Below are 25,943 nucleotides of genomic sequence, written 5' to 3'. Positions count from 1 at the left end.
CACTCCTCCAAACTGCATACAACGGTTTAACCAGCCAGGTGCGCATCCAGAACGATTTATCTGAGGAATTTACCATCCAAACTGGAGTCCGCCAAGGGGATGTAGCCTCCCCGTTGCTTTTCAACATCGTGGTCGACGCCATTATGAGGCAAGCATTCAGAAACAGACAGGGCATACAATATGACAAGGATCACTATGTGACTGACCTGATGTTTGCTGATGATAGTGCTATCCTTGCCAGTAACGACGCTGAAGCCACGGACATCCTCTACGACATTGCCCGCATTGCCCGGCCATACGGTTTGAAGATCAATGCTGGTAAGACAAAGGCCCTGACAACAGATGGGTCGCAAGCCACCATCTATCTTGAAGGCGTCCAGATCGATCAAGTGCAGGACTTTAAATACCTTGGGTCGCTGGTCCAGGAGAAGAAAGTTGCATCCACCATGGAAATCCACAGCAGAATTGGACAGGCGGCCACTGCGTTCGCCTCGCTCAAATGGTGTCTGTGGAAGAGGACCAACATTTCCACAAAGACTAAAATCCGACTCTTCCGGACTTTGATCCTGCCCATTCTTCTTTACGGATCGGAAATATGGATTTGTCTCAAGTTAGATTTGAACAAACTTGAGGTATTCCAAATGCGATGCCTGCGGCAGATCTTGGGCATCTCTCTTCGCGACCGCATCACTAATGATACCATCCGCGCCAGATGCCAACAGCAACCAACCATTGCCGACCAAATCCAGAAGCGAAGGCTTAGATGGTTTGGCCACGTATGTAGAATGGGCACGAACAGAATACCATCCACACTCCTTTGGAGACAATGACCCACCCAATGGACCGCGCCTAGGAAAACGTGGGCCAAGCAAATGGAAAATGACTTGAAGAGCCGACGTCCCGACCTTAACCAGGCCAGGACTGACGCCATGGATCGTAAGGTATGGAAGAACATCACAGAGCAAGTCCGAAACCCTGCGGCACCTACAGCAGCATACTGGTTGCGTGGCCAACCGCCTCCCTCAGCTGCCAGCTAAGGACCAAAGAAGAAGAAGAAGAAGAAGAATATATGCTTACATTTATATTTTACTTATATTTCTAACCTTTGATTCTAATATTTCCAAAATTTTCTTTAACTTTTATTATCATCTTTCGATTTATTTATATTCGATTTACATTCGGCCTATACTGGTTTATATTTGGTTTAGATTTAAATTACTTAGCATATATTGATCATCACACAAAACAGAGAACCTCTTGTCGTTTTTTGCCTTCATTCTGGGTGGTTGGCCCCAGTTGAAGTCATCTAGATTGTCGGTAAAAAGCGATAATAATTTTTTTTTTTTTTTTTTTTTGCATTTTCTTAGGTCCCTGATGGTATTATTATTGGATTGATTTGCTTATTCTAATGGTGCTTTATATTATCCTTAATATATATATATATACACTAATCCATAATCTTAAATGTGCAAATCAGTGCTATTAGAATTAATTCTGATTTTCACTACCACAATTAATGTTGAGTTGCTGGCTGAAGGCAAACATCTGCACATCTATCCTGAAACCATCCTTCCTCAACTTGAATTTATGCTCCCTCATGTGTGTAGGCTCAGCAAGCGAAAGAATGCCATTAACATTCAACTTACTCAATCCATTCAAGACTTTAAACACCTCAGTCAGATCTCCCTGCAGGTGCCTTGTCTCGAGACACCCATTTGCAGAACTGAAGACTTTCTAGGTAAGAGCACCCTTTTGTTCCCTTTACCAGTGGTTGTACTACTCTGCACCCATTCCAGCAGATCTACATCCTTCCTACAGTGAGGCCTCCAGACCTGTATACAGCACTCAAGGTGCAGCCTAACCATGGCCTTATACAAAGAGATAATCACTTCCTTATCCCTGCTATCAAAGTGTCTGTATATCATTAACAAAACCCCATGAACTATCCTGGCAGCCTGTCTGCACTGCTCAGAGAATTTCATGTCTGACTGCATAATTAACCGCAGGTCTTTTTCATTCTCCACTACCCCAAGTGTAGTACCATACAGATTACTTCTAGCAGAACTTTGCATTTGTCAATGTTAAACTTCAACTGCCATTTCTCAGCTCATTGGCCCAATTTTCCTAGATCTTGTTACAGTAATTTACCCTGATGACTGTTGTTAACCACCCTCCCAACCTTTGTGTCATCTGCAAACTTAGATATGAAGCCTGATATACCTTCATCAATGTCATTGACAAATATTGAAAACAACAATGGACCCAGCACTGAACTCTGGGGAACTCCACTAATAACATTAGTTCACAAAGAGCAATACCCATTAATAACTACTCTCTGTCTTCTTCCACTTAATCATCCCTTTATCCATAGCAGTAACTTTCCTTTGATGCCACATTGTTCCAGCTGGTGCAGCAGTCTTTTATGTGTAATAGTATTAAAGGCCTTGCTGAAGTCCAAGTGTATGATGTCAAAATTATTTTTTCTCCAGTCCATATGGACCTCCCGTGAATCCAAGGTCTCATAATTATGAGACCACCTTGCTTTTGCTTACCTTCCTTACTGTCTCCCTTAATATAATTGGATAGATTCCATTCACCCAAGGTGCCTTGTTTAAAGTCATCTTCAACAATTTCTCCTCAAATTTCCTTTCAGTTATCACAAAGACATTTTGCTCCTCGTTAGAGTTTGATAAACTTCTGGAATTCCCTTCCTAAAGGAATCCTCATGGGTGAATGTAGATGCAAAATACCTATTCAATTTGGTTGCAACCTGAGCAGGTTCATCAATGGTTAACCCATAGAGTCAACATTCTTTGCCAGAGACTTTTCATAATCTGTCTTAGCTTGCCTAACCTCCTACTTTGTGACTTAATTTCAGACTAATATATATATATATACCATAGGCTTCTGTATCACTTGATAATTTATATTTATCCATGCATTGTTCTTCTCTGCCACATGCCTCAGTAGATCATCTGACATCCATTTTGGTCTAAGCCTTGAACAGTATTTCTTTGTTGTTATGGAAAGCCTAATAGCTTCTTTGATTACTTCCCATTTAGAATTTGCTGTTGGTAACGTTATCAGTTAGTCCCACTGCACAGAATTTAAAAACTGTCTGAGATCACTGAGCCGACTGGGCTAGCCAGGTGGGTAAGGTGCATGCCTGCCTGGCAACCCAAAGGTTGCGGGTTCAAATCCCACATCGGGCTTGGATCAAAGTACTGCAAAAACCTTGGGAGGTGCACTATGGCCACAGAAGCCGATGCGCCAACAACTACCAAAAAAAAAAAAAAAAAAAAAAAGATTGCTGTAGTCACCCCTTTTTACCCTTGACAGTAGTTATGTCTTTAATGAAATTCCTCATTAGCACTGTGATTGCTGCCACCCAGTGGGTCTTTTAACCTGCTGATTCTTAATTCATTAAGAATTACTGCTGATAACCAGATCAAGAGTATCACTTTCTCTTGTTGCCTCTCTAACATGCTGCTGTATAAAACAGTCATCCAAGAAATCCATGAAAGTCTTGTTAGTGTGTGATTGAGTAACCCACAAATTCCAACATCTGGAAAGTTAAAATCCTCCATTATGAGACATCCTGATTTGCTTGCCCACTCCATTTCTCTGTACAGCAGGCCCCCGTTATAATGCGGTTTGCTTTACGCTGATTCGCTATAACGCTGTTCTTATATTATAACCCGTATCTGACTATAACTCTGTCTTAGATCACTATAACGCTCTTTTAGAGATTGCATTTTTGGCATATTTAACGAAATCGTTTCATTTAATGGAGTCGATAGCTTGAAAATGAATATCAAAACAGCATTAAAAGGTTTCCCACGCCGACTTGAGAAATTTTCCCACGCTCAATGATATTTTCTCGTGAGTTTATTTAATTGCAGTACAGTGACTTGTTACATAGTTCCGAGATCAACATTTTAAAAAATGATCAAGTATATTGCTTGTAATATTTGCGTTATATGCATTTATCCAAAGTCTAGTCATCACTCAGTATGGTATTAGACATTGTGCGTAACGGACAGTTTACTCGAACATTGTATCATAATTAATGCAACCAATGCAGTTACATTTTCAAAGAGTTAATAATGGCGGATAAGAACGAAAAAGTAACAACGTCTGGACGCAGTACGAAGACTACAAATGTAAGAAAAGACTGAATTTGAAAATTAAATTAGACGTTTTGAAGCGAATAAATTCCGGTCAACGACAAGCGGATGTATGCCCTAATTTAGGACTTGCAAGTTTAACTGTAACAACAATTATAAAAAAAATAAAGAATTAATTTTAGCAGCGGGAAAGATAGCTGTTCCATTGCAAGCAACTAGGTCTAGGCCGACTATTAGGTTTTATTGAAGATAATATCCAATGTTATAAAAAAAATAAGTTAAATATTATAAAAAAAAAAAAAAAAAGAGAGAGAGAGAGATTAACCAATATGATGATCTGAAGAAAACTCACCTAAAAAAAAAAAAAAGTGGAACTATTTAAAACTAGTAAGGGCTGGTTGAATAGATTTAAAATCCAGGGAGAAGCCGCAAGTGCAGATTAAGGAGCCGAAACTTGCAAAAAAGAACTTGTTAAAATTATTGAAGAGGGATATTGTGTTATACTTCTCAAGTTTTTGACATAGGTGAAGCAGGACTTTTGTGGAAACAAATGCCTAAAAGAAGTTTCATATTGAAAGAAGAAAAAAAACATGCCAGGTTTCAAAGCGGCGAAGGATCGGTTGACTTTATTGTTGGGTGATAACGCAGTGGGGGATTTAAAATTAATACTCCTTTTAGTTTATTTGGAAGAGGGCCAAAGTTCTACCCAAAATCGACACATTTTTCTTGATTAAATTTATCAATTAAATTAAATCAATTTAGATCAATTAAATTCATGATTTTAATTGGAATTTTAAGTTTACTTTTGATCCATAAGTAGTTACCACATAATTATATATGTATGTAATGCAGAATATTTTATATGTACAACTATTTGGATATTAAATATTTTGACCGACATTTGTGCATCTTTTCACTACCGTTTATTATTGATTAGGAAATATCCTACCACACCGACCGCAACTCACAAATACATATGTTACCTTATGGGAATGCGGTGCTCACTTAGCTCAGATTCACTTAGCGCTCTGTTTTTCCGGAACGAATTATCAGCGTTAAGCGGGGGTCACCTGTATAGCTGTTTGGTTTACTCATCGTAGTCATTAGGCCTATAACACACTCCTCTCAGTTTTCCCAGTGCTTATATCACACTAAACTGACTCAGCATTGCACTCATCACCCACGTCAACTGGATGCATTGCCTTAGATTATTATGCTTCTTGACTAAGGGCATAACCTCTCCACCTTGCCTGTCATCTGCCCTTGTATACATTGTAGTCCCCATATTCAAATTCAGCATCATTTATGTCTGAGCGACATTATATTTCTGCTATTCCTACAATGTCTGCATTTAAAAGAGCGAATCAGTGTCCTTATAATTAATTGTGATTTTTACCATCACAATTAATGACCAGTAGTGTAATTGTTGGAATATGCATAAATAATGTACACACTTAGTGAAGAGTATACTGCTACTACAATTTTTGTATGTACAGGCATACCTCGGTTAACGTTACCTCTGATAACGAAGCCTCGATATAACGAAGTCCGCAATTTCAAGCCCCATTTAACATAAAAAAATATTCCAATTTAAGGCCAACGCCCGACAATCATCCGATTGGTGACTGACGGCGACTCGTTACGTATTCCCGAGTGCTCCCGAGCTGCGGGCATGTCTGTTATAACAGTTTTGCGTGTCAATCGCGTAATTTAGTTGTTTACATGATTGACGTTGTTTCAGTGTGGCGCATTGCAATAATCGACGTAGGTTCTTTATAGCATTACATAACGTAGATTTTGTAAATTTTAATAGAAATATTTTTGTTTTAGTTAATTAAAATGTCAGAATCAAAGAAAAGAAAAGCAATTTCTTTGGAAACTAAACTAAATATCGTACGACGTGTTAAAAGCGGCGAAAGAAAATCCGATGTGGCACATTCTTTAGGATTAGCGCAATCAACTTTAACAACCATACTAAGTCAATCAGAAAAAATAAAACAGTCTGCTCAGAATTGTACAGATGTTACAGCGGCAAAATTAACTCGCTTAAGGAATCCAATTTTAGAAAAAATGGAGAAAATGTTAAGTTTGTGGATAGATGATATGTCACAACGTCATATGCCTTTAAGTCAAATGGTGATTCAAGAAAAAGCATTATTTTTGTTTAATCACCTGAAATCTAAACAAACTGAAGAAATTACGGAAACCTTTGGGGCTTCTCGTGGTTGGTTCGAGAAATTTAAAAAACGGGCCAGGATTCATAGTGTAAAATTAACAGGAGAAGCTGCAAGTGCAGATGTTGAAGCTGCAAATAAGTTTCCAGAAAAACTAAAGGAAATAATTGAACGTGAAAATTTTCCACCAAATTTGGTGTTCAATGTTGACGAAAGCGGTTTGTTCTGGAAACAGCTACCAACAAAAAGCTTCATTTCTATTGAAGAAAAATCAGCTGCTGGATTTAAAGCAGCCAAAGACCGTTTAACGTTACTCTTTGGATCAAATGCCTCTGGTGATTATAAATTAAAATTGCTATTAGTTTACCATTCAGAAAATCCGAGGGCATTAAAAGGTAACATAAAAATGAATTTACCTGTAATATGGAAAGCAAATAGAAAAGCGTGGGTTACCAAGGAGTTATTTACTGATTGGTTTGTTAACCACTTTTGTCCTGGAGTAAAACGGTATTGTCAAAAAAACAACTTTGAAGAAAAAGCTCTTTTGTTGTTAGACAATGCTCCGGGACATCCTACTGATCTTAACACGTTGGACACATGCATTCCTGTCAAAGTTGTGTTTCTTCCAGCAAACACAACTTCCCTGATTCAACCATTGGATCAGGGAGTAATAGCATCATTTAAAGCTTATTATCTGCGTCGAACTTTAAGCAATTTAACTGAACTAGAGGATAAAGTGGAAATGACAGTTAAAACTTTTTGGAAAAACTACACCATTAAAAACGCAATTGAAAACATTGATAGTTCTTGGAAAGAAGTCACTAAGAAATGCTTAAATGGAGTTTGGCGCAAAATATGGCCAGAAGTTGTACTAGAAGAAGAAAATAACATCCAAGAAATTAGAAATGAAGTTATCCAGATGGCTCAATCAATAGGTTTCGAAAATGTTGATGAAGAGGATGTTAGAAATTTATTGAATGCAGAAGATGATGGTTTTTCAGTGGAAGATTTAGAAAACCTTGTTAGCAACGAAGACAAAGATAATGAAGGCGAAGTTAAAGAAGTTCCTGCCGAAAAAGTGTTAACAACCAAAGATTTAAAAAGGTGCTTAAATGACATTGAAAACGTTTTAAATTTTTTTAGTGAAAATGATCCCGATTTAGGAAGAAGTGTTATAGTTAAGCGATCAGTGTTAAATGCAATAACTCCGTATAGGCAATTGTTAAATGAAAGAGAAAAAAAGCATAAACAATCAACTTTAACCTCATATTTTAAAATGTGATTTCACTTTGTATGTAAGTTGACTGTTTATTTAATAAAACTTTTCTTTGTTCGAAAAAAAGCTTTTCATTTTCTTTACGTAGGAACGTATCCCTATTCTGGCCATAGTATTTTTACCTCTGAAAACGAAGTTTCGCTTAACGAAGTAATTTCGTGGAACGCATCCTATTCGTTAATCGAGGTATGCCTGTAATGTTACCATATATGGGTTGATAGTAAAATCATGTATAGCACTTTTGTGATAGTAAAATGAGCAAGTTCCATGACTTAATTGATTCTGAATGTGAAATGGCAGTAGTGGGTTTTTGTATCAATATCATTTTAACAGTATCATGGCAGTATATTCCTGAACACAATCATTGGTTAGCAATGATCGTGTTCAGGAAAAGAGTTGCCCCAGTGCTACACTCCAGATGAGTAGCATAATATTACTTATGTTATATTATGTGTTAAAGTGTTGCCACGTTTCACCACATAGCATTGAAAGGTTTCTGAGGGATAGCACCACATTGCAATAAGTAAAATTATACTTCTCTTTGGGGAAGAATTACTTACATTTAATCATTGCGATAGTCCTCACAGTAGAAAAGATTAATTAATGTAATAAGACATCCAATTGAATAGGCTTTTGCTTGTTATTTTCAATGTGTTATGAAAAACAAGTTTCAGCTTTATTGTTTATGCTCTAAATTATTAATAAAGCAAAGATGCAATTGCTTAAGGCTCTGTTTGAGGTTACCGAAATTGCCATCCATGTTCACAAAAGTAAACAGAATTATCATATGTCTGTATCTTATTGTTTGCTATACAGATGTATAAACATGGTTTATTATATTAGTATTAGCATGTGTTACAAGAAAGCAAGCTTATATATAGCATCAGTAAAAAATAAATATGAACACATATATTTATATATATATATATATATATATGTATATATATATATATATATATATATATACTGTACATATACAAATATATATGACCAACTTGCCAAATTATGCCACAGTTTGAAGTTTGGTTTTTTCATTTTCACTTAGAATGTTTAATTGGCCCACTGCATGTTGCAGAATTCTTAGCTTAATTCGTAGTATTAAGAAAAACACCATGTATATCCTGTATGCACAAAAGATGTTTTATTTTATGTTAAAACATCCTTGGCTTGGAACAAAGTTAAAGGATTTAAGGAATGAAAAGAATCCAAACATGGTTAACATTTTAAAATATTTAATTTCGTTTTGATTGGTTTTGTTTTACAATTTGATGGGAGAAACAAAAGAAAATTAAAACTGTTTGATTCACTTCCTGCTGTTTGTATCTTTCCCGCCAAAGACGTTTCTTGTATTGTTGTGTTCTTAAACAATAACTCTGCAACATTTCATAGTAAAGCTTAGCTAATAAACTTAGCAAAATCCATTTGTAGAATAGTATGATGTCACAATCAAGAACTACTGCAGGAAGTGATTGATTTGTATTTTTGCATTGAAACCAAAGTAAAACCGACTGGTAACATTTTATGCTCATACCTGCTACTTACTCTACCGGATAAACGTATAGGAGAAGCAAGGCAGAGAGGAAGCAAGTAAGCATCATTCATAACTTCAAACAGCTAGAACCAAAGTTATGAACGATGTAATGTTTTATGCTCACGTCCACTACTTACTCTACCAAATCAACGTTAGTGACTGATTTAGCGTCATTCAGGAAGTAACATCATTTTCATCTCGCATTTTCATTACCAATTGGTTTTACTTCGGTCTGAAATATTTAGTATGAACGATGTAATGTTTTATGCTACACCTGCTACTTACTCTACCGAATCAACATTAGTGATTGAATTAGCATCATTTAGAGTGCGGCGTGATTTCTGTCTTGCATTTTCATTACCAATCGGTTCTACTTCAGTCCAAAAAATTTAGTAGGTGCCACCAAAGATGTTTTCACATAAAAAAAAAAAAAAAAGTTACCATATATCAGAAATTGCTTGTAGCTAAAAGAAATGAGCAGTCAGCACAAAACTTGCATGCCAATGTGAATGGATATTGTCCGAGAGCACCAGCCTACTTAGTATTATTTGTGCATAAAAATACAGGTAATCGATACTAATAAAATTTAACCATACCAGTCCAAATAAATCTTGCTGTGGGAGACTATAACAGTAGCTGTTACAGTGCATCAGATTTTCTTCAGTTTAGGCCACATAATAAATGATAAAACAAAGCCATGTTACATTTAGTTAGACTGTTTATGATGTGAGGATATATTTCTGTCCAATATTCATGACCATCTCTATTGTTTATGTAGATAAATATTCAGGAGAAAGAATTTCATCTTGTGCTGTGCATATGAAAGAAAATGACTGCTGTTCTGGAGATGATAATAATAATAATAAAATTCTCTAATGCATGTCCTACACATTACCAGAGTGGTGTTCTTAATAAATTGTCTGCTGAGTGTATTTGTTCCTATTATATGTGTTAAATAATAATATTTCTGTTTAAAGGTTTCATCTGTTTTCTGGCATGTAAGGAAGACTTGGGCATTGCATCACCTGGACCTCAATCTCAGTCTTCTATTCTAATAGTAAGTATTTTTTGTATTTTACATGGAGTGTTTAAAAGTCATTACTCATAAGGAAATTGAAGTCATATGTGGTTGTTCATTGAAGTAATTGGGATATTTTGTGATTGTTTGTTTATTCTCTAGGTAATTGAGTTTTGTAATTAATATGAATGATGTTAGAAGGTTGTTGCTATTCCTTCATATAGCTGGCATAAGCCAAGTAAGAGGCCTGTCAAGAATTTCAAAAATATTTTGAAATCAGAATGCTCTCAGATTTGCCAACAACTATTAAATATTAGAAACCTTCTTACTTAAAAGTTAAATAGCACTCCTAATTCTAAAAGAAAAATATAATACAATCTGCTAAAGAGGTATACGGAGATAAATATCTGTAAATAAGAAATTCACCACCTCAATAAGTTAAAGGAGCAGTCTGTGAAAATAAAAAAATATTTTTAGTATTAGCCTTGGCAAAAAGGAAGCAAGCTTATACATCAGCCAAACAAACAAACAAAAAAACATCATTAATTTGCCCATTCTTTCCAGAATTTGGCCAATCCGTTAAATTTATTTAAACTGTCCACCTCCATAACCCCAGGAGGTTCACATCTGGTGAGTATGGGCTTAGTGCACCCAGGGTCCTGAGCTGGATATCATCATTCTTCTCTTCTTTCTTGGTGATTCCTTTTTACTTCTCTCTCTCAGGGTAACTCAGAATTTTTTTTTTTTTTTTTTTTGCTGGTTCAGCATAAGCCTCGGGCTTCCTTGCACCATATGGCAGATAATAATAATAACAACAACACAAAGTAACACCTGTTTCAACAGTCATAAATCTCTGGGGCGCCTCTGTAGCCAGTTAGGAAGGAGCAGCAGTGCGTAGCACACGCTTCTTGATTAGACCGGGGTTCGAACCCGTCATCACCAAATACGGAGGATACGGAAAGGTCAGGGAATGACTACTGCATATTCCCGGACAATATGGCCTTAGTTGCTAATGCTCCTAAGAACCAAATAACAAACAACATAACTCTCTGGCTGAAAGAAAATTTCTGGATATCTGTCCTTTTCAAGTTTAAATTTATATCATCTTGTGCATGTCATCTGAGAATTAATAAGAATACTGTCAGGATTCAGCTTACTCAACCCATTAAACACTTAAACAGTAAACAGACTAAACACTTAGAGGCACTTAGACAAACTGACTAAACACACTAAGTGTTTAAGGCTGTTTGACTTAAACAGCCTTAAACACTTTCAAGTCTTGCAGATGCTTAGTTTCCAAATGCTGTGATTTACAAAAAAAAACTTTCATTGGTAAGAGTATGTATTCTCTTGTGTCCCTGACTAATATTGTTGCTCATCTTTGTACCCATTGTAACTGCTCTGCATCCTTCCTAAAGCAGGCTTCCAAACCTGTATGCAGTACTCAAAATGTGATATGGCCTAATTATTGCGTTATGCAACATTAACAGAGAAAAATTTTGCAAGCAAAATAAATAAAACCTTTTTTAAATATAAAGAAAGATGCAATAGGGCTAAGGTAGGTATGAATGATACAAAATTTAATATCCAGTTAATATTCAGTTATATTAAAGGAGGCAGCAAAGGAAGTAAGCAAACCCTTAGCCATAATTATGAGAGCTTCCTTGGACTCAGGGGAGGTACCCATAGACTGGAAATGTGCAAATGTGACCCCAATTCACAAAGGAGGATCAAAGGCTGACACAAGTAATTATAGACCTGTGAGCTTAACTTCTGTTCCAGGAAAATTAATGGAGGCACTGGTTAAAGAAGCACTGCAGGATCATTTAGACAAGACTTCAGTTACACAGCATGGTTTTGTTAAGGGGAAGTCTTGCCTGACCAACTTGATTGGATACTATGATGCAGTCACAAAAGAACTGGATGCAGGGAATAACTTTGATATTATATACTTGGATCTTAGAAAGGCTTTTGATACTGTTGCACATGGTAGACTGCTACACAAATTGGAGCAGTGTGACATTGGAGGCAAATTGCTGCTATTGATAAAGGGGTGGTTGAGGGGGAGAAGACAGAGAGTGGTAATCAATGGACACTGCTCATCGTGGACTAATGTTATTAGTGGAGTCCCTCAGGGTTCAGTGTTGGGTCCATTATTGTTTTCTGTATTTATAAATGATATTGATGATGGTATATCAAGCTTAATGTCCAAGTTTGCAGATGATACAAAGGTTGGCAGGGTTGTCAAGGACACTACTGACACTATGCTGCTGCAACAGGATCTGGAAAGGTTGAGCAGATGGGCTGAGAGGTGGCAAATGAAGTTTAACATTGACAAATGTAAAGTACTACACATGGGAAACAGCAACCCCAGAGCAACGTATCAACTCTGTGGTACTACACTGACGGTGGTAGAGAATGAAAGGGACTTGGGGGTGGTTGTGCAGGCAGATATGAAGTTCTCTGAGCAGTGCAGACGGGCTGCAAGAGTAGCTCATGGAGTATTGTCAATGATATACAGGAATTTTTCCAGCAGGGATAAGGAGGTGATTATTCCCTTGTATAAGGCAATGGTCAGGCCACACCTAGAGTACTGTATACAGGTCTGGAGGCCTCATTTCAAGAAGGATTTAGAGCTGCTGGAACGAGTACAAAGAAGGGCAACAAGATTAGTGAATGGAACAAAGGGGTGCTCTTACGAAGAAAGGCTTAAGTTTTGCAAATTACAGTGTCTGGAGACTAGGCACCAGCGAGGTGATCTGATAGAGGTGTATAAAGCCTTGAATGGTTTAAGCATGCTCAATGCTGATGGGATTCTTCCTCTAGCTCAGAAAAATCACCTGAGAGGGCATAAATTCAAATTGAGGAAAGACAGATGTAGGATAGACGTGCGGAAATTTGCCTTTAGCCAGCGGGTGGTTGGTTGGTGGAACAGACTTCCATCCCTTGTGGTGGAGGTTGATAGCCTAAATAAGTTTAAGGCTCAGCTGGACAGGTATTTGGAACGAACAGAGGGGTGAAGTGGAAGTGGGTTTTTTTTTTATTTGGCTGATGCTGCATATACTTGCTTTCTTGCATCAAATGCCTCTACTAATGCTAAAAGAAAAATCTTGGTAAAATTTTACCAAGATTTTACTTTAGCATCATTGTTTTGGCACTTAGTTAAAAAAAACTCTCATTTAAGGGGAAAAATCATAAGTAAAGTGATTGAAAATGATAAGGATGAAGTTATAAGAGAAGTGAAGAATATTGTAAAGGTATAGAGTAAATACTTTGATAAATTACTAAAAAAGGAGCTGAAAAAATCACTGAAGACAAGGAAAAGATTACAATGGTGAGAATTTTGTGTCATACTATATCTATGCTATATGACCAAAAGTATTTGGCTGTATACAGGTAGTTACAAAAAGAGCTTTTAATCCAAAAACCTCATACAGAGTAGGGCCACCTTTGGACTGTATTACATCCCTTGGCATAATTTCTACTAACTTCTGAGTGAGCCAGAATTTGCTTGCATTCCTCTTGCAAATCATCTGCCAAAAGCTAGTTAGGGAAAGGCTGTTTTGACTAATTTGTACTCCACTTCATCCCACCAGCACTTCACCACACTGATATATTTAGTGTGGTGAAGTGCTTGCAACTTATTTAGTACAGTGAAGCCTGCACTCTGAGCTGACCAATCCAACTTTTCAATGGCATTGTACACAAACCATTACTGGTTTGTGGACAATGGGTGGTGCATGAAGTGTTGACATTTCTAAGAAATTCATTGTTAACATTGTTATTTTACTGCATGTTCAGTATGTTTTCCATTTTGATGAACAAGTTCCTAAAGGTTTGTGCCATTTCACAACAGCTGAACAGTCATGGCTTTCCAGTCCATTAGTGTAACAGCTTCCTGTGGAACAACTTCTCTTTCAAGAAACCCCACAAGGAAAAGTCACATGGGTTTATATCTACACTCAGAAGTGGTCAAAAATACTTGCAGTGCAACATGTGAGGGCCAAAAATAGCGTGCAAAACATCAAATACAAAATTACCTGTTTGTGACGTGGCACCATCTTGCATAACCCTCTGGCTGTCCGTGGGAAGTTTAGTTGCCATGAGCTGGAGTAGCAAGTCATTCTGAAGCATGTGCAGGTAGGTACTGCTGTAAGTTAACCGTTTCCTTGGAGAAGAAGGGTTTGATTCAATCATGACTTGACAGGGCTAGCACATCGTCACCTTCTTTCTGTGACTATTTTTCTCATGAAGCTGACAAGGAGCTTCCTTTTCCCAAAGCCATTAATTCTGCTTTTTCACAGTCCCATCTAAATGAAAATAAGCTTCATCTGAAAACCATCTGTTGTGTAATATTGCATTTCTTTTCTCTGCCATGTGGTGAATTTAAGTCTTATCTGCTTATCATTTTCTGAAAGTTTACAAAACTGTAGTTTTAGTTTTGTATGGGAGCATTTCTAGTTGAAGACTCCTTGAAAAGAATGCCAAGATGTACCAAGTTCACAAGCTGCTTTTCTTATTGACTTTCCTGGACAATGAGGAGGGTTTCAACATATTCTGGACAGTGAACACTGGCCATACAAGGTTGTTTCCCTTTTTACAGCCTTCTTCAAACTGATGGAGAAAATGAAGTACTGTGTTTTTTGCAAGTTCCCAGTGAGTTTCAAAAATGCCTGAATTTGTCTCAGCACAGTAGTTATCTTCAGTTTTTTGTTACTCAGTTTTTTTTTTCAGCAGTTTTTTCATTGAAGAAAACACAACTGTAGCTTTTTACTCAATTATGAGGCATAGCTTCTCTTCCATTTTGTGTATTGATGGGAACATGTGGGATTCATGACCATGTAAAGTACTGTGACTTATTACTGCTACTTAGTGAATGTTCCAGGAACTACTGCAAACTATTGCTTACTTTAAATGAAATTCAACTAATAGTTTAGTTAAAATTGATGATTCAAATGTGTCAGTATTTCATGTTCCACTCAATTATATGACCTTATTGTATGACATGGAACATTGTCATGGTGATACTGGTGGAATCCATTTCTGGAGTAGAAAGTCATCCTGAGTACTTTTACAATCTAGGTAGATGCATAAGTAAGTCATTGGCTTCATGGTTTGAGGCACTACCTCCAATGGAACAAGTCTGAAATAGCTAAAACAGCCTTATACCATCACACCACCTACTAAACTTTATGGTTGGGACAATATACCCTGAAAGAAAGTGCTCTCTGGGCAGTCTCTACACCCAAGCACATCCATCAGAATGAAACATTGTATAGCAAGATTTATCACTCCATATAACCAGTGTTCTAAAAGTCCACAAATGTGAGGAATGACATCACAAATGCCATTTTTCATTTGGTGATATTGATATTGGGCTTATGCACAGCTGCTCTTCCATTGAATTGAAGGCTGTGAAGCTTTCTACAGATGACTGATGTACTAACAGATGTTCCTGTGGCCTCATGGACCTGCTGCATAATGTTTTCTGTAAACAACATGCATGAGGCACAAATTATTCTCTTTATGCTTCATCGAACATCGGACCTTTTACATTGAGGTATCACTTGTGGTCTTCCTTATTTGAATGACATCTGCCACAATGGATTTTGGGAAGCTCACGAGTGATAATTGCTCACACAATAAGGTTACTGATGTGGTGTCCAACTGCCATCCTACATAGAAAGTTCTATCAATGACCATTACTGACTTCTGACATACTACTGCTGCTTAAGCAGACACACGAATTTTATATTGGTAAGTATAAGCCAACTCGTGCACAGGGACTTCTTTTATCATGGTGTAACCTTCTGTTCTCTTCACTCACTTCACTAAGGTTCTGTGGAAATTATTGGTGGTAGTGCTTAAAATGAATCTTCACACTTATATATCAGCCTAGAATTTTTAAATTAGTGACGTGACCATGTTGTTGACTGTATTCTCACAGTCTTTTGATTTATACATACCTGAAAAGTTTAATAACAGACACAGAAAAAAATCCAAAACTATACAATATCGTGAATATATGTCCGTGTACTTTTTGGTCATATAGTGTATTAATTGAGGTAGGAAAAAGATAATGGAAAATTTCTGGTGTGTTAAGGCAGTAGGGGTAGATAAAATTAGACCTGAAATACTGAAAGCAGGAGGGAAAATAGGATCATGGCAGTTGCATTACATTATTTAGATTTGTTTCTGAAGGACAAATTCCATAAGTTTGGAACAAATTAATATTATACCAATATCTAAAAAAGGGAATAAAGGTGAATGTGGAAACTGTGGAAGAATTTTACTCCTTAGCACACCACGTACAATCTGCTTTAGAAAAGATGATTCAAAGTATTGTTGAATGTAACTTTAGGGTAGTGCAGTTAGGTTTTAGGTCAAACAGAGGACAGCAGGATCAAATATTTGTGCTAAGACAAATTATAGAAAGGTCACGGGAACATAATACAGATCTGTATTTTGGAGTTGTTGATCTTAAAAGATCTTAAAAAATATTTAGAACAGGGACTAACAAATGATCAGTCACAATCATTTACTCAATTGCAAAGAATATATTAGTTGATTGCAAAGAATATATTAGTTGATCACGTTGCAAAGAAATAAAAATATGCCTACACATGAATAGCAACCCAAAGGTTCCACAGAAAATTAACATCTGAGTTTTGTAGATATTACAAAATTTGTTTGTATATTAATATTAAATATTATATGCAACATTGATGACTAAGTGCCATCAACACCTAAATCGAGGAATAATGCATGGGTTTGCTGTGATTGGGCAGAATGACAGGTGACGTACAAGTGCAACGCCCAAAATCCCACAACCTTGAGACCTGGAGATTACCAGTTTTCAGACAATATATTTAAGCAATCATGAATTATCAAAATTCAAGCACAGATAAATGGAGAATGCATTAGCAGAATGGCTATTTACTTTTTTGATAATTTTTTTCCTAATAGCCAATAGCGTCTGTACACAGGACTAAAAGCAAAGGCTTTTAATTCCTTATAATCAACACAGAAAACTTTCTTGCTACTTTATGAGCCACAGGAAAGTGTTACACAACTACAGAAACACCTTCAATTGCCCTACAATTGATGCAAAAGAATAATCACTCTAGGGAGGAAAACACATTAATTTATTTTAATTTGACTTTACTGATACGTTTTATTCAGAATGCAAAGTCTGGATCATAATCTTTTGTTATAATACAGGTGTCAGAATATTTATTCAGCCAGCTTGAGATATGTGACAAGTCACTTTTCAGAGTACACACACCCTGTACTGTATCGTAAGCCGATTGTGCTCTGGAACATCAGTAGGCAATCGGGAATGAGATTCTCTGTGTCCATGTTCAGGTACCTTTAATAATTTTTTAATTTAATGTTTAATTTGGTAAATAAAACAGCTATACAATATGTAATTAAAAAGGCAAGAGTAACAAACATGGCTCTAATAAACTGCAAAAAGCTTTGCCATAATTTTTGAGGTAGCCATCAACCAAATTTTGTTTTGCAGATTTACTTCTAGGATAATGCAAATGATGGAGCACATTTAGAGAACAATAAAGATTTAACTAATATAATGATTAATAAGAAATAATATTAATAATATTTATTTTCAAAGAAAATAAATGTATGGAAAGGCAACTCTTTTAACTGATGTTGCTGATACAGTTAGTATGAGCCAAAAAAACAGCCTCCATTGTCAAAAAAATAGTAAATGTTGTCTTCTCTGTCAGCAAAAATTATTAAAGACAAATGAGAGGTGAGTACAGGGACATGTCATGAATGTAGAGAGTTCGTTATATAATGAACTGGTCATATCACAATGCTTGTGGTAAAAAGAAAACGAATGTATGGAATGGCAACTCTTGTTGCTAATAAAGCCTATACGAGCCAAATCACTGCTCTCCCTTATCAGTGAATTTGTAAAGGCTACTTTCCTTGTCAGCAACAATTATTAACAACCAGTGAGAGATGCATCATGAATATAAGAGAGGTTGATGAACTGATCATATCATGATGGATGCAGCAAATTTTAATCATAAGTGTTTATAAGTATGCAAAGATTGCAGCATTTTCATATTCAATTTAAAAAAAAAATGCAGAGCACAGCTTTATCTGTCAAAGAACAATAAAGTTAGTCATCAGTAAAGAAATCTCACTCATTGTGGCCCACTCTGGATCTAGCAAGAATCTCCACCTTATCAGCTAAAGAAGCACGGCCCTCAGCAGAGCCACAGCCATTTAAAAATCTTACAAAAACCAATAACTAGCCTCTTAATGGGTTTATTTTTGTTAATAACTAAATTTCTGTTTTCTCACTCTGGTTGGCCAAGGCCAGAAAAGTTTATGTCATTGAAACTGTTTTATGAGGGGCAATCAGTAAGTATTTAACCTCGCCTAGAAATAGTTGAGTTAGGGATTTGAAACTTGTCTGGCAATTTCATTCTTCTCTATGTAGCTACCTTCTAAATCTTCACATTTTACCCATTTGTGGATAAGCTATTTCAGGACTCTGCTTTCTGCATCTCTTCAACTTGATAACCTCTCTTAACTTTCCTAGGAAGTGTCTGTAGTACTAGTAATGCTGTCGCCTTTTGGGAGATAATCTGTAAGGATGAGAGAACCCCAGAAGACTGACAACTTGACATTTTTGGAAGATAATTGAACCCAGTCATTTTTGAGAGTTGGTGAAGATAAATATTCCATTGTTTGCTCATCCTTTTTGTTACTGCGTCATAGTGATATACACAGCATTTATATATCATTACAGTTTGGTCAAAAAAATCACCATCATTCTCTCTACAAAGCTCCAACAGCTGTGCAGAACACTCTTTTTGGTAAAGCTTTTGAAGAGCTGCAACAGAATTAAACCAATCAGGCTGCTACCTTAGACATATGCAGGAACTCATGCATTATGGTGCAGACAGACCCATGGCTAATATTTACTTCATTTGCTATAAAATTTATAGTCACACTGCCTTCAAGGACTAGCTGTTCCATTTTAGATTCAGTAGCAGGGTATATGGCGGAGATGGGTCTTCCTTCTTTTGGGTCATCATGCATACTGCTTCACCTCAGCTGAGGTGAGCTGAATATAATCACCTCAGCTGAATATTACTAATTTATTATTTGATAATGCTATTTGAAAAAAAAAAAGGTTTTGCATCAAAGTGCTTTTTTGGAAAAAAAAATTTTAAAATTGTTCAATTTTGGATGATTCAGACATTCTATTTGTATTGTTAAGTAAGAAAACTTAATATTTTACCATGTGAAACACTTAATTAGTTTTTTATTATGAAAGGACATCTATACATATTAAACTAAAACAATAACTAGTGTTTTCCTTATTATGAGACAGATCACCATCATCACACACTGGCTGAGTACTTGCATTAAAGCTAGGACTGTTGTTCAACTTAAAACAAATACTTATCCACTGTTTTGCCTTATTTGGTAATATCTTTTTAATTCATTTAACATCACCTGAAAAGGTAAATCCACTGTACATTTAGAAATCTGACAGCCAGGACAGCTGATTCCAAGCCTACTGACTTTTTATCAGCTGGCAGGTGGTCTCTATTAGCAAGCATATGCCAAACTTTGAATAGTGTATTTTTCCTAAGTGAACAGCCAAGTGGTGATTGGTAGTAAAACATCCATTTAAACACAGAAATGTTGTGTGTTCTTTTAGCCCCTACAGTTCGGCTGTGCTTCTCCCATAAAGTACAGTAACATATGATTGCAGGGAGGCATTAGCATTAGTTGAAGCATATGACTCAAAAAAGTAAGCTTATACAGTATCAGCAAAAAAAAAAAAAAAAAAACACCCTTCCCATTTCACCCATCCGGTCACTCCAACTGTTTGTCTAGTTCAGCCTTAAATTTATTTAAGCTATCAACTTCCACAACAACAGATGGAAGTCTGTTCCAGCAATCAACTACCCACTGGCTAAAGGCATACTTCCGCGCATCTATTCTACAACTGTCTTTCCTCAATTTGAGTCTATGCCCCCTCAGGTTCTTAATCTGAGCAAGCGGAAGTATCCCATTAGCATTGAGCCTGCTCAAACCATTCGAGACCTTATACACCTCAATCAGATCACCTCGCAGGTGCCTAGTTTCCAGATGCTGCAACTTTCAGAACTTAAGGCCGCCGTAGCCTAGTGGTCAGGTGCAGGTGCATAAGTACACGTGCCTTGAGTGACCGGGGTTCAAGCCCATGACTGCTGAATATGGTGCTGTTTCTTGTATTCTCTGTATCTTGTGAACTCTGCTGACCGTTTGGTCGTCCCAGAGTATAAACAGAAAATTTATTTATTTAAGCCTCTCTTGGTAAGGCACTCCTTTGTTCTTCTCACCAATCTTGTTGCCCTTCTCTGTACATGTTCTAGCAACTCTACATCCTTCCTAAAATGAGGCCTTTAGACCTGTATGCAGTACTCAAGGTGTGGCTTGACCATTGCCTTATACAAAGGAATAATCACCTCCTTGTCTCTACTAGCAAAATTCCTATATCATTGACAAAACTCCGTGACCTGCTCTGGCTGCCTGTCTGCACTGCTCAGAGAACTTCGTATCTCACTACCACCAGGTCTTCTTCATTCCCCACCTCCCTGAGTGTAGCAGTAACCCAAGAGAAACATACCACACAGTTGGTTTTCCTTCGGTTACTGCTACCCATATGCAGTACTTTGTATTTGTCAATGTTAAATTTCAGTTTCAACTTCTCAGCCCATCTGCTTAACTTTTCTAGATCCTGTTGCAGTAGCATACTGTCATTAACAACCCTGCCAACCTTTGTTTCATCTGCAAACTTCGGCACTAAGCCTGACATACCTTTATCATCATTGATAAATATACAAAACAACAGTGGGCCCAACACCGAACCTGTGGCACTCCACTAATAACCTTAGTCCACAAAGAGCAACATCCATTGATTACCACTCTCTGTCTTCTCTCACTCAACCACCCGTTTATCCATTGTAGCAACTTACCCTTAATACTACTCTGCTCCAGTTAGTACAGTAGTTTTCCCTGCACAAAAGTCTCAAAAGCTTTCCTGAAATCCAAGTGTATGGCATCAAATTATTTTTTGCATCCAGTTCCTTTGTGACCACATCGTAGTACATAATCAAATTGGTCAGACAAGACTTCCCTTTAATAATCCCATGTGGTGTCTGAACTATTACTGCAGTCTTGTCTAGGTGATCCTGCATCACTTCTTTAACCAGCGACTTCATTATTTTCTCCTGGAACAGAAGTAAACTAACATGTCTATAATTATTAGTGTCACCCTTGAGTCCCCTTTGTGAATTGGGGATACATTTGCACATTTCCAGTCTATGGGGACCTGCCTTGAATTTAAGGATGCTCTCATAATTATGGCTAAGGGTTTGCTTACTTCCCTTGCTGCCTCCTTCAATATAACTGGATAGATTCCATCCACACCAGGTGCCATTTTTATGTTTAACTTCAACAATTTCTCCTCCACTTTACTCTCTGTTATTACAAAATTGTTTAGCTCCCTGTTAGAGTTTAGTAAACCTCTGTCCTCACCTTTCTTACAGAATTCCTCATATGTGAATATAGATGCAAAATACTCATTCAGTTTAACTACTATCTAAGTAGGATCATCAACAGTCGAACCACCAACATCAAGTGGACGAATCTGATTCATCCTCTTCCTTCTAGAGTTTACATAAGTAAAGAATTCTTTGTTGTTTTTCTTTGCATTCTTTGCCAAGGATTTCTCGTAATCAGCTTTCGCTTGCCTAACCTCCTTTGTGACTTGATTACAGACTAGCTTACATCTGCCTTATGCCTCTGCGTCACCTGATAATTTATATGCATCGTACACATTTTTCTTTTCTGCCATGAGCATCATTAGTTCATCTGACATCCATTTAGGTCTAAATCTTGAACAATATTTCTTAGTTGATATGAAAAGCCTAGTAGCTTTCAAGATTAATTCCTTGAAGTCTTCCCATTTAGAATTCGCTGTTTTTAACATCATCAGTTGATCCCACTATATAGAATTTAAAAACTGTCTAAGACCGCTGTAGTCACCTTTACGAAAACAAAAACCCTTCCCTTTATCTTTGATGGTAGTTTCATCTTTAAGTAAATTCCACATCAGTACATTGTTATCACTCTCACCTAGTGTTTCCTTTATCTGCAAATTCTTAATGCATAAATAATCACTGCTGATAATCAGATCGAGAGTATTACTCCCTTTGGTTGCCCCTCGAACATGTTGCTGTAGAAAACAATCCTCCAATAAATCCAAAAAAGTCTTGCTAGTGTGCGAGTGACCAGCCCACAATTTCCGGTCATTATCTGGAAAGTTAAAATCTCTCATTACATGACATTCTGATTTACTGGCCCACTCTGTTTCTCTGCACAATTGTTCATTTTGTACTCATCAGATTCATTAGGCCTACAACACATGCTTACTCTCATTTTCCCTTTCCCAGTGTTTATGTCACACCAAACTGACTTAACATTACATTGTCCACCCATGTCAACTGGATGCATGTCTTTAGATTTTACGTGTTTCTTGACTAACAGCATAACCTCTCCTCCCTTCCTACGCTCTCTATCCTTTCTGTACACATTGTACTCCCCAGATTCCTATTCTGCACTTATATCTGTGACACCACATCGCTGAAATCCCGACAATATCTGCCTTTGATGTCTTAAGCAGCACTTCAAACTCATAAAATTTATTTTCTATACCTCTATCTTTGGTGTATATGCAAGTATACCTGCACCTCTTCTTACTCTTAGTTACCCTAACACAGCCCATATATTTACTTGTTCCATGATGATGCCCCACAGCTTCTGAAATTCTCAGTTACTTGCTCTCTAAGTGCTGCTCATTACAACAGAAGCAGTGCAAGAATCACTTTTGCTTCTGCCTGCGGCTACTGTTAATCTTTTAGTCTGTGAATCACCCCAAGCTAGCGGTTTTCCAACCCACCTATCACTGCCTCAATTGCATCAACAAATATTCTTGCATCCTTTCTATCTAAGTGTATCCCATCGCTGTAGAGCAGTCTCTCCTGTTTCAGACAATACAGTAGAACCTTTATTATCTGTGTTAATGAAAACGCATATTGATACAGTAATGTGGAGTGGGACCAATTAATTTTTAAAAAATACAATTTATTCATATAAAAAATTTGTATACAGTACTGGTAATACAGTAGAACTTCATAAATCTGGCATCCTTAGGCTCAAGTGCCAGATGTTTGAAAATTCTGGTTTTCTGAACTGAATATATAGACTAAGTATTCAGTGATAATTCATTGTATTTATTAGATAGAATAGTAGTTCTGATCACTGTAATCTCTACAGTATGATACTTGCCAGTATTAACCCAAAATGTTAACCTGTATTTCTGTATTGGTCTAGGGCAGCGGTTCCCAACCGGTGGTTCACGAAAGTTTTCCAGGGGGTTTACACTAAAGATTCTGTAATGGTGCCTGCTTAGATTTACAGATCTCTCAGGCATAGCTAGTAAGATTTTATCCCCTTCCCCCCACCAGAAACTGGGGTTTTTCGTCCAGCAAAACAGACAAATCTACCATAGAACATAAGCAATTAAGAGACATAAGACACACAGCACGGTAGATGAATTTAATTATTCGGATGTCCTAAAAATTATAGTGCATATTTTTATTTTTTATTTTTTGGTTAGATTTACATAGGCATATTATTAAATACAAATTAAACACAAAGTAAACAACTGCCAAAGAAAGAAACCATATCTCCCACAGTTCCTTATAATTAGTTTACTATATTACAGTATATCATGTTAAATAAATGTTTTCAATACTAAATTATTTTTTCAATCTGAAGGATCATTATTTTGTATAGGTAATTTTTTTAGAACCTATAGTACTTAGTACCGTGCATGGGTTGAAATTTGAAAAGGTGAAAGAAGTTACTTGTGGACATTACACTTTAACTTCTGTAAATTGTAATTTTCAGGAAATACGTATGAAGGAAGGTTGTTCAGAAAACAGAAGTTGAATGAATAGATGAGGAAGAAGGAAAGTTGATTCTGAGAGTTTCAAGTTAGACAGTAAAAGGATGTTGACTGGTTGTGGCACGTTTTGGACTGCTTTGAAAGAGAAAGTGGGAATTATAGAAGCCAATTTAAAAGAACAGTACCATGAAAGTATCTGTAGAAAAGGCATGCAGCAGAAACAGAAAGTCTATGAGACAGAGAGTGGAAAAACTCTGTTAGAGATGAGTCATTAATTAACCTAACTGCCCTCTTCTGAAAGGAATCGAGAAGCCTGAGAGAGGTTTTGGAAGCACCGCCCCAGTTGTGGGAAAAATATTCCATGATAGGCCGGATTTGCGATTTCTACAGTCAACAACTGTTTGAAAGTAAAGTAACGAGTAGAGCAAAAGAGAAAGTCCAGTTTTTTTAGATGCAGAGGAAGCAATATTTGTAATGTGCTTATGCCAAGAGAAATTAGAAGTCAGGGTAATCCCCAAGATCTTGCCTAGAAATCGGAGTGTCATCGAAGATATGCATAGGAGCAGAAAAATCCTTTTTGTGTGATATAAGGCAGGACTGAGTTTTAGAAGGATTGAAATCAACTAAGTTGTCTTTGCCCCACTGGAGAATTACCTGGTGATCAGCATTTGAGGATTTGGCAGTGGATACTCGAGAAGTTGAAGCTGTTTGAGCAGGCAAGTTTTCTCAAACTGGAAGCTGGAATGCAATGCTATCATCAGCAAAACTATGGATAGGATTTCCGGTTAATGGAAGAAGGTCAGAAAAGAATAGCGAAAGCTTAAAAAGCGGTACTCACCTTGAAATTAATCTGCGATGGTTTACTTAGGTAGCGTGGTTAATGTTTAAGTTGAATTGTTAAATTGAAAAATTAAAAGGGAGGGAAGTAGGTAAAAGTTGACTGAGTTAAATGGGTGCAAGGAAACAGAAGTGTACACATCCAATCCTTGGTTGTCATCGAAATAAAAGAAAGAAGAATAATTAAAAACTATGTAAGTGAATCCGGTGAAGCCAATAGTCTTTACGAGGACTTTCGTTAGTTAAAGAACGTCTTCAGTTGGCAATGTGTGGGGAGAGAACGCGCATGGTATTTTAAGAATAAAAAATTATATTCTCGTGATGCCTTTTTTTTGACATGTGGGAACTTTAATCTCGAGAGGTTCCAAATTGGGGAAAGATTGAAGGGGAGTTTAGAATTTAGAATTTTGAGGTTAGAGTGGTGCTTGTACCATTCGATAACTAGAGCTTCATATTGAAGTATTCTGTAGCTAGATTTTAGTTTAATGATGGAAATGGCAGAATCGATGAGCGGGTTGTGGTTGTGAGTCTGGGCATGAGTTGTAAGTTCTGTGACAGATTGGTTAGACGTGAGACTATGGAAATGGTAGTATGCACGGGTGTTGGATGTTTTTGATGAGCCAAATTTGGTAGTGGTACTTCCGATATAACATGTGTTGCAGTTCGGTTGACAGTTAATGAGGTATATAATATTATTAAGGTCGTTTGTAGAATATTTGTATGTGTCTTTATAGGTGCTGAAAAAGGATCCTAATTGTTGTAAGTGGAAAAAACAAGGGAGATATCAGTGTTGTTAAATAGGCGTCGGAACTGTCCTGCTAGTTCATTGTGGTAAGGGAGGACTATGCGGATATTAGTTTTATTTTTGTCTTTGGTTGGGATGTTAGATTTAATTTTATTTTTAGCGTTAAGGATTGTATTTAAAATGAGTTGGTGGGGGGTAACCTCTGGATATAAATTTGTCGGTAATATACT

General features: G+C 36.9%; 1 protein-coding gene across 3 annotated transcripts in view; it reads left to right on the top strand.

Moving 5' to 3' along the window:
• Nipped-B (Nipped-B cohesin loading factor) overlaps positions 1-25,943 on the top strand; it is a 121,857-nt gene that overhangs the window by 41,923 nt on the left and 53,991 nt on the right. The window contains exons 2-3 of one of the 3 annotated variants that reach the window (XM_090379066.1): positions 10,086-10,165; positions 17,348-17,491. The gene's annotated coding sequence lies outside the window, so the exon portion shown is untranslated. Of the gene's footprint in view, positions 1-10,085; positions 10,166-17,347; positions 17,492-25,735; positions 25,800-25,943 lie in introns of those variants that run through there. The other 2 variants (XM_090379065.1, XM_090379067.1) reach the window with 2 other exon arrangements.

Source organism: Mastigoproctus giganteus, chromosome 8, assembly GCF_048544385.1.
Source record: "Mastigoproctus giganteus isolate SK-2022 chromosome 8, ASM4854438v1, whole genome shotgun sequence".
NCBI lineage: Eukaryota > Metazoa > Arthropoda > Arachnida > Uropygi > Thelyphonidae > Mastigoproctus > Mastigoproctus giganteus.
The sequence above is the reverse complement of the archived record's forward strand: the minus strand, read 5'-3'. Positions and strand labels throughout refer to the sequence as shown.